Source organism: Otolemur garnettii, unplaced genomic scaffold, assembly GCF_000181295.1.
Source record: "Otolemur garnettii isolate 467f Iridium unplaced genomic scaffold, OtoGar3 scaffold00001, whole genome shotgun sequence".
Classification (NCBI taxonomy): domain Eukaryota; kingdom Metazoa; phylum Chordata; class Mammalia; order Primates; family Galagidae; genus Otolemur; species Otolemur garnettii.
In genome coordinates this window covers 53336338-53349194 of record NW_003852396.1, presented here as the reverse complement: position 1 = coordinate 53349194, position 12857 = coordinate 53336338, and the positions used below count along the sequence as shown (strand labels likewise).

Here is a 12857-nt window from a genome sequence, read left to right as displayed (position 1 = left end):
TTTTCACTTTCATAATTTCTCTATAATTATATGGGAGAGAATCTACGTAAAAACCGTGTCCGTAAACATTACCCATAACTTATTGAGTTTACTGACATTATCGTTAGTGTTGATATTTTTTCTGTAATTAATTTCTATTAAATGATGTTTTGAGGTAATATACAACACCAATTTGAGAAGTTGGGAACTATGTTCATCAACTCTCCTGAAGTTTCCAGTTATGACGGCAAAAATCAAACTTGCACGACAAGTAAAGCAGCAACTTTACCCTTCAAAGGCTGTCACAGTTAGATACAGACCATTGATCACGGAAGCGTTCACTGGGTTCTGTCTGAGCTAACACTTCCTGACTTGACATCCAACACCCCTCCCTATATTCTGGACTAGTGAAGGGTTCCGGGAGCATTGCCAGATGCTCAGCTAGGGACAAACAGAGGAAAGATACGCGCTCAAGGAACAACTTCCCACAGACTCTCAGACGAATTCCTCCTTCAGGATTTCACTGTATTCAATTAAATGTACTTTTATTTCCCAGGTTTCCATGCTCCACCTTGACCAATCAGCTAGAGCTTCAGACAGTCAGGTTAGAAACATTCTCTGCAATCTTCTGATTCTCCCCCCTAGTCATTCATTTCTCTATCAATTCTTATTTGTGTCCAAGATCTAATTCTTCTGTGAATTCTTTATCTCTACTATCTTTATAGAGCTTCTGCCTCTTTGAGTGAAACTTAACTGACACAAATGTTTAAAAATTATGAATTCAGCAGTATATGAGTATATTCCAAGTTCCATCAGTCTTTTTTTTTGCCATTTCATAAACTGTTACTTTCGATAAATTTTACAGGTAATAGAACCCATTACAGTCTTACTTTCTTCTTACTAATCCCTCTTACTTCCACTTACTGAAAACTAGACCTGAGACTTGTTTTAAATGGAAGAGAATATGCAAATTAACATAAAAGGTCAGATTCCTGAATTATTTCCACCTTAATCTGACTTTTATAAATCAACAGTGGAGACAGTTGCCTTGAAAATTATCATTTTCAATTATGAGAGTCAGACACATCAAAGAAAAAAAATTAGCTGAATTTGCAAGATTACAATACAACGTTTTAAAGGAAGAGAGTATAAAAATTTATCTCTAAGGATGAATTATTCAAAGAGGAACACAATTTTTTTTTGGTATAATAAAATGTTCTAAAACTTCATTGTGGTGCTGACTTCAAAATTTTAAGTAATTATTAAAAATCATTAAATTGCCTATGTTGATTACAAAATTAAACTTATTTATATCTAGTTTCTCCCTTCTGAATAATAAATGTGGGACTAGCTTTGGAAAGAGGAAATTTAAAGGGTTTCTGACTAGTGCTTTGAAGAGCCTGACAGCCTGATCTTTCCACTGTTAAAATCCCATGTGATAGTGGGTCAGTGGCTGGTCTTTATGGGTAATTTGGTTTACTTGGGGTACATCAAGTCAGAAACAGTCTATTCTGATTTAGAGTGGCCTTATTTTCAAATGTACAGAGACATTTCCATTTATAATTCTTATCCCAGCTTAAATATTAAGTTACCATTTTCATTATGGAAATTGCTTGAGTAATACTTGTCTGCATTTAGTACTAAACAATAAAATAATTATCATGGAAGGTCTCTAGACAGATATAGGTGACTGCAGCATTAGCTTTCGATATAAAATGAAGAGGAACATCTATAAATATGCCCATGGTCTCTTGAGAAGACAATGGAAAAGACCAGACTCATAACAAAGGATGGAAAGCACACTGCAGAGGGGACAGGGAAGTGTAGAGCGTGTGTGCTTTGCAAATATGGCTGAGAGCAGGCACCACAAAGCTGCAGGGACCTGACAGAAAAAAAGCAGCAGAGATTAGAAGCTGAGGGGCACCTGAGACTGATACAAAGAATTATTGCTCATCCAGTTCTTGCAATATCCAAGGAACTTAGATATTTTTTAATTTAGTTTTTATTGCATAATCATAAGCTTAACTCTGCAATCCAGCTAGACATGGAGAGGAATAAGGAAAATATGCAACCCAAAGAACTGCAGTGAGAGCACAGAGATTACAGGATACTGCGAGCAAATGGGGTAGAAGGGTGCTCTCCTGAGCTACAGAAGGAATGGTTGGGTGGTTGAAACATTAATCAAATGTGTTACAGCTGCCCACAGTCAGTAATGGGGATCTTCTTGCTGGTCTTGCTATTCCTGGACCCAAAGCGCTCCATGGCTTCCACAACATTCATTCCTTCTTTCACCTTGCCGAAGCCCACACGCTTGCCATCCAACCACTCAGTCTTGGTAGTGCAGATGAAAAACTGGGAACCATTCGTGTTGGGTCCAGTATTTGCCTTGGACAAGATGCAGGACCTGTATGCTTCAGGACAAAGTTTTCATCTTCAAATTTCTCCCCTTAGGATAGACTTGCCACCAGTGCCATTATGGCATGTGAAGTCACCACCCTGGCACATAAACCCTGGAATAATTCTGTGAAAGCAGGAACCCTTATAACCAAATCCTTTTTCTCCAGTGCTCAGAGCACGAAAGTTTTCTGCTGTCTTTGTAACTTTGTCTGCAAACAGCTCGAAGGAGACGTGGCCCAAGGGCTCGCCATCGGCGGCAATATTGAACACGCTGGGGTTGACCATGGCTGATACAGGACGATTATAAGAAGTGACAGCGTCTGCAAAGCCAGGAACTTAGATCTTAAAGGAGATGAGCGAGAAGTCCAAAAAGCTTGTGGTGAGACAGGGCAGTCTGAATTTTGTTGAGCTAGACATGCAGTCCCATGGCGGCTCTTTTCAAATAGACTTTCTCCGCGACTCAGTACATTTAGCACTCATGTCTCCATACCCTTATTTATCATGATAAAATATCTATGAATCGTATTTTCAAAGTTTTGAGTGATATGAGCCATCTATCTACTAGCATTCAATCAGATCTGGCTTGGATCAGGCTTATTGATTCCAGAATTCTTCACCTAAGAGATGGGGAATCTGAGCTTCCCAGAGAAAAGGTGGCATTGTGGATATGCAAACTTCTCAAAGTTGTCTTTGGATTACAGCATTTAAGCTACTCAGAAAATTTCAGAAAAAGTCAGTTGGGAAGCTGAAACATGAAACAACATACAGTTTGATCATGATGTCAGGAAAAAGATGTAACTTCAAATGTCCCACACTTGTACCTAACATATTTTATTTGATGGTGGGTGAGATCTTTGAATATGAGGGACTACTGGTGTGTGATTATATTATATTATATGGCAAATGGAATTTTGCAGATAGATTAAGGTCCTAGTTAGAGATAATTAAATTTGAGATTACTAGTTGTAGTTACTTATCTGGTAAGCTTGTTTTTTTTTTTTTAAAGTTCAAATTATTAAGGAAGGTGGTTCTGTTACATGGGTACATTTTACAATGCTTAAGTCAAGGGGGCCTGTTGTCCAAATAGTGTTTATTGTAGCTGACAGATATATTTTTATCTCTCCCTCTTTGTTTGATTTACTATGACCTTTATGCCTCTTAATTATCTCCCAGTTATTAGAGGAGAGCACATGTGTATTTCAATTCCAGATATATTTCATTTAGAATAATGTTCTCCAGTTCCATCCAAGTTGCTGCAAAAGGTATTATTTCATTCCTTTTTATGTCTCCATGTTGTGTGTGTGTGTGAGTGTGTGTGCATGTACCACTTTTTTTTCTTGAGACAGAGTCTTACTATGTTACCCTCAGTGGAGCGCTATGGCGTCACAGCCCACAGTAACCTCAAACTCTTCAGTTTAAGCGATTCTCTTCCCTTAGCCTCCTGAGTAGCGGGGACTACAGGCACCTGCCACAACGCCTGACACTTTTTTGGTTGTAGTTGTCATTGTTGTTTAGCTGGCCCAGGCTGGGCTCGAACCCACCAGCTTCAGTGTATGTGGCTGGTGCCCTACTCACTGAGCTACGGATGCTAAGCCGCCACCTTTTCTTAATATACTCATGAATTGGTGGGCACTTTGGCTGATTCCACATTTTTGCAGTATGAACATTTGTCTTTTCTGATAAAATTAGAAGTGTTTTTTCTTATAAAATTACTTATTTTCCTTTGGAGATTTAGCCAGCAGCAGGACTGATGGATTAAACAGTAAATCTATATTTTGTTTCTTTGAAGAATCTCTATACCGTTTTCCTTAGAAGTTATACTAGTTTGCAGTCTCACTCGTGCGTAAGTGTTCCTTTGTCTCGGCATCCACATCAGTATCTATTGGACTTTTTAATGACTGATGAGCATTCCTTCATATGTTTGTTGGTTATTGGTCTATTTTCTTTTCAAAAACTTCTGTTCATGTATTTTGCCTACTTTTTTAGGGAGTTGTTTGTTTGCTGATTTGGCTTACTTCTTTGTAGATCCTGGATATTATTAGCCTTTTATTGGATGTATAGTTTGCAAATATCTTCTATCTTGTGACTTATCTATTTGCTTGTTGATCATTTCCTTTTCTGTCTAGAAACTTTTTAAATTTAATTAAACCCTTTCATTTATTTTTGTTGTTGTTGTATTTGCCTTTGGGGTCTTGGTTATAAATTCTTTGCCAGTGCCTCTGTCTAGAAGAGTTTCTCCTATATTTTCTTCTAGAAATTTTATGGTTTCATGCCTTACTTTAAAATCTTTTGTCATCTTCTATTAACTTTTGTATATGGCAAGAGATGGGAGTTCGGATACCATGTGGCTATCCAGTTCATCCAGCACCTGCTTGAACTGTGACAATCACAGTAATGAGACAGAACAGGGCAGCTTCATTACAGGTTCTCAGTGTGATTGCCGCTCCTCTGCTGGGTCAATCTTCCAGAATAGGACACAAAAGGGCCATCTCGTGACCCGTTCTTCTTCTGAAATAGGAGATTTCCTAGCAAGTGCCCTGCAAACCTATTACCTCTGAGAGAAGAGGTTTCAGATGAGAAGACACCAGGAGAAGAATTTTGTCAACATGAAAAAACAAAACAGTTCAATACCCTCAAGTGATCACAGTAAACTACAGCAATGGACCCCAACCAAAAAGAAGTTGTCAAAATGTCAGAAATGGAATTTAGAATAAGGTTGGGAAGTATGATGAATGGAATTGTAGAGAAAGTATTTTTTAATAATTCTTATTTCAAAACATCAGGGGGTATAAGGATTCTTGTGTGCATTAATTGTATAATGCTACAGTCATGGCGTTTAGTGTGCCTACCACCAAAATGGAGTTCATTGTAACTGATAGGTACATTTTTATTCCACATCTTCTGCCCATCCTCCCCATTCTTCATTTCCAAAATCTTTTATATTACTTTCTGATTGTGTGTACCCATCGTTTAGCTCTCATTTATTAGTGAAAACATGGTGTTTTTTTCATTCCCGAGATACTTCACTTAGGATAATGGTCTCCAGTTCTATCCAAGTTGATGCAAAGACATCATTTTATTGTTGTTCATGGTTTATGGCTGAAAAGTACTCCACATATATATATACATATATATATGTGTGTGTGTGTATGTGGTATGGGTGTGTGTATGTGTATGTACGTGTGTGTATGTATGTATGTGTGGGCATGTGTGTGTATATCTATCTACATAAAATATTTTCTTTACCCATTCATTAATTGATAGACAAGTTGATTCCATTTCTTTACAAATTTGAATTGTGCTGTAATAAACATTTGGGTACAAAAGTATTTTTGATAGAATGACTTATTTCCCTGTGTGTCAATACACAATAGTGGGATTGCTGGATTAAATTGTAGGTCTACCACTAGTTTCTCAGGGCTATCCCCACACTATTGTCCACAGAGGTTATACTAACTTAGATTCCCACCAACAATGTATAAGCCTTCCTTTCTTCTTGCATCTACGCCAGCATCTATTGCTTTTTTATCTTTTAATAATGGCCATTCTGATAGGGATAGGAGGTATCTCATTGTGGTTTTAATATTTTCTTGCATTCTATAGTTTGTATACTTACTATGTTGTTGATCTTAGTGTTGCAGAATCATTTTAATTTAATGAAAATTTAATTCATTTAATTTGGTTGTCACTGTATTTGCCTTTTTGGTCTTAGCTATAAACTTGTTTCCTAGATCAACATCTACGATAATTCTTTCCTTTGTTTTTCTTTCCTAGTAGCCAAGGATGGTCTTATTTTTATTTCTGTGGTACATGAAATGTCTCCAAAATATATAGCTAATTAAAGTAAAAAAAGATTCCTACAAAGGTTAAAAGTTGAGGTTTTCTATTGCAATATTATAAAGGGTTCTGAAAAGGCCTTACTCTTGGTATTTAAAAGTAGGCTAATCTTTAATTTCAAAAAATAAAAGTTCTACGAAGCAGCTGGATTGGTGGCATATGAATTTACACAAAGTGAAAATTTCTTCCCTAGGAACATAAAAGTCTCTCAAATACGTCTGATATCGAAGAAAGGTGAGGTTTTAGAAGTGCATTAATCATTTAGGCCTAATACTATTGTTTTGTAAATAAGAAATACAAAACTAGACACAGTCAAAATGAGGGATTCAGTTTATTTCCTTCAAAACTAGACCAGTTTCTCTAAACTCTGCCAGTACCATAGTGCTCAGCTCCTATCCTATAGACGCTGGGACTTACCCTCTTCTCTCTGTAGCAACAGCATATCAGCAAGAGAGGGAGCTGAGGACATTTTTACCTTATTACGGTGAGCCAAGGAAAATAAGAAATGAAAGTTGACTATTATTTTAGGGATTGAATGGAATTGCAACAAGGAAGGAAATTAATATGAAAGCTGTTAGAAATTTTCAAATGTCATTGAAGAAATAATGACTATGGGAGGCTCTTTATGACACCCCTTGAAGACCTATGCTGTGTGAATGATGATCACATGACAAGAGCTTGAGCTAGCACATGAAAATGAAGTACACTAATCAACAGAAGAAGATCAATAGAATTATAACATTAGGGCAGCTATAAGTTGGTAGAGACAGTTTGAGAACTGAGCTCAGGAATCAAGAGACCACTGTGATCTCAGGGACCTGAATGGAAATTGTTATATCAGGAAATTTGGGGATAGAACTGTAAGAAGTTATAAAGGTATAGAGCAAAGTGTATTGTGTAAATCATTAGCACTTTGGGATGGACATGTTTGGGAAGCACACAGAGGAAAAAAAATATTAATCATGCCCACTCAGAAAAGAGAATTGCAAAGTAGTCACTGAAGAAGGAGAGAGAGAAGGATAGTGGATGAATAGATCTGTTTGCCTGGGGTAATGTTAGAACAGACTTTGGATTCACAGCTCTACCAGCCCTTTTTGAGTGTTTTGTACTAGAAGCCCAGGACAAAATAAAAGTATAAAATCCAAGGTATGGGTAGTTGTTGCTGGTGTATGAAGTAGAGACTCTGAGGTTAAAAGTAATAAGTATCAAGCTAGGGCAGCATTTCTTAAAGGCTTGCTAGTAAAAAATACATGTTCTTAGATAAATATTCTAGGAATGGGTCTTGAGAATTTACATTTTAAATAAATATGCGGAAATTCTTAGTCCATTGATGATTGACACCGTGAGTTAAGGATGTTGGTTTTATTCAATAGATAATAAGAAGCCATCCACTCTCATGAGAAGGGAGAGCATATGATTAGAGTTAAGTTTTTGGAAGAATAACCCATGGGCCATGTTTAGGAGAGTTTGGAGTAGACGTTGCATCCTCGCAGGAATGATGCTGGCCTAAAACAAAGTGGATAATAATAATATGATAATAGATTAAATAACAGAAGTGTAAGATACATTTCAGACTTTTTCTATATAATTGGGTAACTGATTAAAAGGTAAATCAAAAAGAAATCAAACATTAATAAATACCATAGAATAGAATAATACTTAACAGCAATCACTTGAAATCATAAAGAATAAAGAACTTAAGCCCTACTATGAAGTAAAATTAATTCAAATAAATATTATGAAAGCATCTATAATGATATCCTATATATGTGTATGTCAACATAAGTATGTGATAGTGTCATATGTAAGCATGTATATATGCGACTGTTATAAGCATGTGTATATATTGTGTACATGTGCATAGATATGTGTATGTACAGAGAACAAAATTAAATATTAAATGTGTATTGAGTTTTCATCTTCTTATGTTGTACTTCTTTCGTATGTAAGTGCTAAGAGTACTAAGTAGATACCACAAAGACCTGATGTTACCTACATCCTTTTCTGTTCTAATCCATCATGATTTTATGTCACCCACTTTTATGTCAAAGTGAATTCTCATTTCATTTTACTCCAAATGGCTATTTTGTTTTTGCACTGTATCTTCTTCGTTAATTATAAAGAAATCCGTCTCTGTGCATAGTAGCTCAGCCAGGGTCTCCATCGACTATGTTGACTTTTCTAGTCTGGTTTCCACCACCTACTGAGTGTATCTGATGAATACTAACTTTAGAAGAGTCTGCTTTTCTTCAAAAATATCTGTCAGCTCTCTGGAGCACCTCCTATGCAGCTCAGCAGCATTTAGAGGGTTAACAGAGGCTAACTTGTAGCAGGGTGACCGTGTCCCAGAATTATCTCTATGAAATGATATTGTTCTATGAAGAAATCATTGACACCACCACTTTATATATTATATTATTGAGTATCCCATCATTCTCACTGCAATACTTCAGGCTTTTGTTGCACGATTATTAATTTGACACTTTTATGTGAAATAAAATTATAAATACTAATTATGCTTGTTGTATCGTATTATCTGTTATGTGCTTTAAGCCACTTCAGCATAAGAGGTGTAAATTGATTATGGATATTAGTTTTGGAAGTTAGTTAATTTTGAAAGCTCTCTAATCAATAACATACTCTCCAGGGGTACTGATTTATAAGTGCTTTGATATGGTTATATGATCTTCACTAGTCTGTGTTAATTATAATAAGTGCTGATAAATATTTTTTCTTTGATAAAAATGATGTTCACATTTGTAGATAGAAATAGTGTGCTCTGTACTCTGATATTAAGAATATAACAATTTTTGGCAGTGCCCATAGCTTAGTGGTTAGGGTGCTGGCCACATTCACGGAGGCTAGAGGTTTCATCCCAGCCCGGGCCTGCTAAACAACAATGACAATTGCAACCAAAAAATAGCCAGGTGTTGTGGTGGGCACCTGTAGTCCTGGCTACTTGGGAAACTGAGGCAACAGAATCACTCAAGCACAAGAGTTTGAGGTTGCTGTGAGCAGTGAATCCAAGGCACTCTGTCTCAAAAAAATAATAATAAAATAAAATAAAATAAGAATATAAGAATTTGGTGGGTTTCAGCATCTAATTCTCCAAGTGGATCTGTTAGCCTAGGAGTCAGATTTGGTCCTGTGTTCTACCACCTGCTGAAGCTGTTCAGTCCAATACAATAGAAGTTAGCCACGTGATGCTATTTAAATACAAATTCACTGAAATAAAAGTGCAGTACATGTTACACTAGCTACATTTCAAGTCCTGCGAGGCTGCGTTTGTTCACAGCTACGACAGCAAAGACATAGTAAGTTTCTATCATCTCAAAATGTCCTGTGGACAGGAATGTATCAGAGAATGTATATTGCCTAATTTAACATGAAATTAGCTGAACTTGCTGTTATGATACTGTTGCGTTTTCCTCAACACTACTTTTCATGCAAGGTTTTTGGTGGATTTCTTATGAGCCTGAGAACTCAGAAGACACCAAATTTATTGTGTACATGTGTGTGTATCTGTGTGTATGCAAGTCTCTTTGTAGGCAGGATCCGAGTTGAGATTTGATTTTATTTAAACCTATTACCTTACAGGAAAGTTGTAAAGATGGTGACCTATAATAATCCTAAAACAATAAAGGTTTGAAGCTGCAGAAATCTATACATTAGTTATCTAGCACATCCTATAAAATCATCCTAAATCTCAGCAGCTTAAAACACCTTTTATATCTCCTTGTTTATGAGTTTCAGGAATCTAGGTGTGGTTCATCTGAATTCTTTAAAACAAGGTGCCTATCAAGGTGATAGTCCAGGTGCTGACTGAAAATACCTCAAGGCTTGACTAGTGGGGGATGCACTGCCAAGCTTACTTGACTGGCTGTTGTGAGGTCTCAGGCCCTTGATGGCTGTTGGACAGCAACATCAGTTTTTTGCCATGTGGCCTGCCCTGTAGGAAATCTCACATCATGCTTAGATTCATGAAAGTGAGAGGAAGTGAATGAGAAAGAAGGAATAGGCAATGATTTTGTAACAGAATCTTAAGAGTGATGTTTTGCCACTGTTGCAGGATTTTACTTGTTAGAGGCAAGTCACCAGGCACAGCCCAACTCAAGAGAAGGGGATTACAGAAGGGTGTTGACACCCAGAGGTGGGGATCACTGAAAGCCATTTAAGAGCTTTTAAAGCTGCCGTATCAACCCAAAATAATGCACAATGGTGAAGTTTAAATTGACTGGTGTGAGCTTAGAACAAATAAAAATAATAGATTCCATCTATAGAAGGATTATTGAGTGAGACATGGCCCTTAGCACATTAATTGCACTGTCATGTTTAACCCTTACAACAATATTACAAAATAAACTTTGTAATATTGTTGTAAGGGGCTAAATGTGACACTTCTATTTCCGTTCTTCTGGATGGAAAAAAGATATAATGCAAAAACATGCTTATCCACACACAAGCATACAATTGTGATTATTAGATGCATATAACTTTATTTCATGATTTCATATAACATTATAAAAGCTTTTCCATCATGATTTGCTTTACTTTTTATAGTAATTATTGTTTAATACATATGTGGTATCATGTGTATTAATGCATGATTTATTTCAATGTGATAAAATTTAAATGTACATAATTTTTAAATCACTAAAGATACACTAGTAAACAATTTTCCATCTGATACTTTCTGCTTGTATTGAGCTATAATGTTTGAATAAATTTATTACAGAAAATTATGTAGTAATTAAAATTATTGCTACATATTACCTTTTTTCAAAAAGTCTATATCATTTTACAATGCAAAATGCATAGTTGGCACTCTAATTTTACTGTATATCAGTAGCATTGACTATTGTACTTTTTTACAATTTGTTAGTGTAAAAAAAGACATCTCACTATACCATTATCTTTGATCTCAAATATACATTTATACATGATACTGCTGTATTCAAAGGTTTTAAATTTCAGACATTTACTACATGTCTTACCTATGTTAACTAGCTATTTTGCATTCATTTAAATTTTTAAATTTTAGCCCATGTGGGAGGTTACAGTCTGTCATTTGTGGTAATTATGAATTGCTTCTAAGAATTAAAAACAAAAAGGATTCACATGGCATTTCCACTTGCAGAACTGTTAAATCCATCTGAATAAATGACACATAATGACATAAGCTTGGAAATCTGGAAAGTCTCTGGGAATGTTGAATAAAAACTACCAAAGCATGTTCTGTATTTATGTGATTTAAGAAGTGCCTTTGATAAAGCAGCCGTATTGAGAAGGCTTAAATATTTAAAAGGCAGAATAAAATTGAAAGTGTAAAGTTGAAAAACTAGCATTTAAAAGGCAAAGGCACAGAAAAAAGCAGTTTCATTTCATATCAATAATAATGTTGAAAGACAGACTGAAATTCTCTTGAAATTCTCCTAAGTACGTAGTGCAAGTAATATAAACAGTGGCTTTAAAATGTAATTGATCGTAATGGGTGTAGGGACATAAATCAAGAGAATAACAAAATGATAGTGGGCCATTGAGAGAGAGAGAGAGAGAGATAGATAGATAGATAGATTTGGGGATGAAGATGATTAATGCAGATTTTGATTTGTTAAAGAAATTATATACCCTTCCTTTAAATTATCCCATTGTTTATCTCATTGCAGTCCCTAGAAATATAAATAAAATGCCCGAGTACAACACTAGAAGTCAGGTAGGTCCACATTATGCCTTCATTTTGTCATAATATTTCTTTTTCTTTTGTACTATAAAGTAAAAAGTAAGAGCTAAAGGAATTAATATTCTGAATGAGTAGAAAAATCTTCCCTAAGCTTTCATTTCCTGTTCTGCCCGAGAAAACACCTCCTTATAGTTTGATTCTTCCGTTAAGGCTGACTCATCCAGCTTAGAAATGTGAAATGCGTACACCTAAGCTAATTTTGCTATCAATCTAATGTGGCTAAGTATCTTTCTGTGGTCTCTAAATATATCAAATCATCACTTTTAATAATTTTTTTTTATAGCTGGGAAAGAGAAGTCTTCATATGAATAAATGTATTTTCTGAAATGTTTGACTTGATTTGAAGAGCAGAACACAGACTCGTGAAGTAGAATCTTACTTGTCCTGCTATTTGCTGCAGGTTTTCAGTGGACCAAAGATGGATAGACACGGTATAAGTCTTAACTCCACCATCTGCAGTGATATATACGGCTGTTAATGTGTTTTACCCTGAATAAAATAGAGAGAAAACACCACAGGAGATGTTGGCAAGATTAAAATATATTTTATAATGGAAATCTTATAGCTAGCCTTATGGGGGGGGGCAATACTGTTAAATGCAGTATAAATACTGTTAATATTTAAAAGATGTTGATGTTATAAGTAGTGGCAATAAAAGTGGGTGTATTCTTGGGACAGAACAGATCGATGTAGCCTGAGAAGTTTAATGTTTTCTAAAATCTTTTTCTCAGTGGGAGATTCATAGGAAGGACGGAGAGAAGTCACACAGATCGCTCCTTTCTTGTGATAGTTGAAGAAATTGAGTTTCTGGAAGGAGAACTTCCTGCTGGGATTACACAAACAGCCCCAACTGGGCCTACACTATTGAGAACAAAAGTGATGACTCTCCTTACAGGTACAGCAG

At 35.8% G+C, this 12857-nt stretch overlaps 1 pseudogene across 1 annotated transcript; it reads right to left on the bottom strand.

The window, feature by feature from the left end:
- Window positions 1-1965: 1965 nt before the first annotated feature.
- Window positions 1966-2661, bottom strand: LOC100954031 (annotated as a pseudogene). Its single transcript, XR_001161017.1, has one exon. The product of XR_001161017.1 is annotated as a peptidyl-prolyl cis-trans isomerase A pseudogene (transcript).
- Window positions 2662-12857: the final 10196 nt, after the last annotated feature.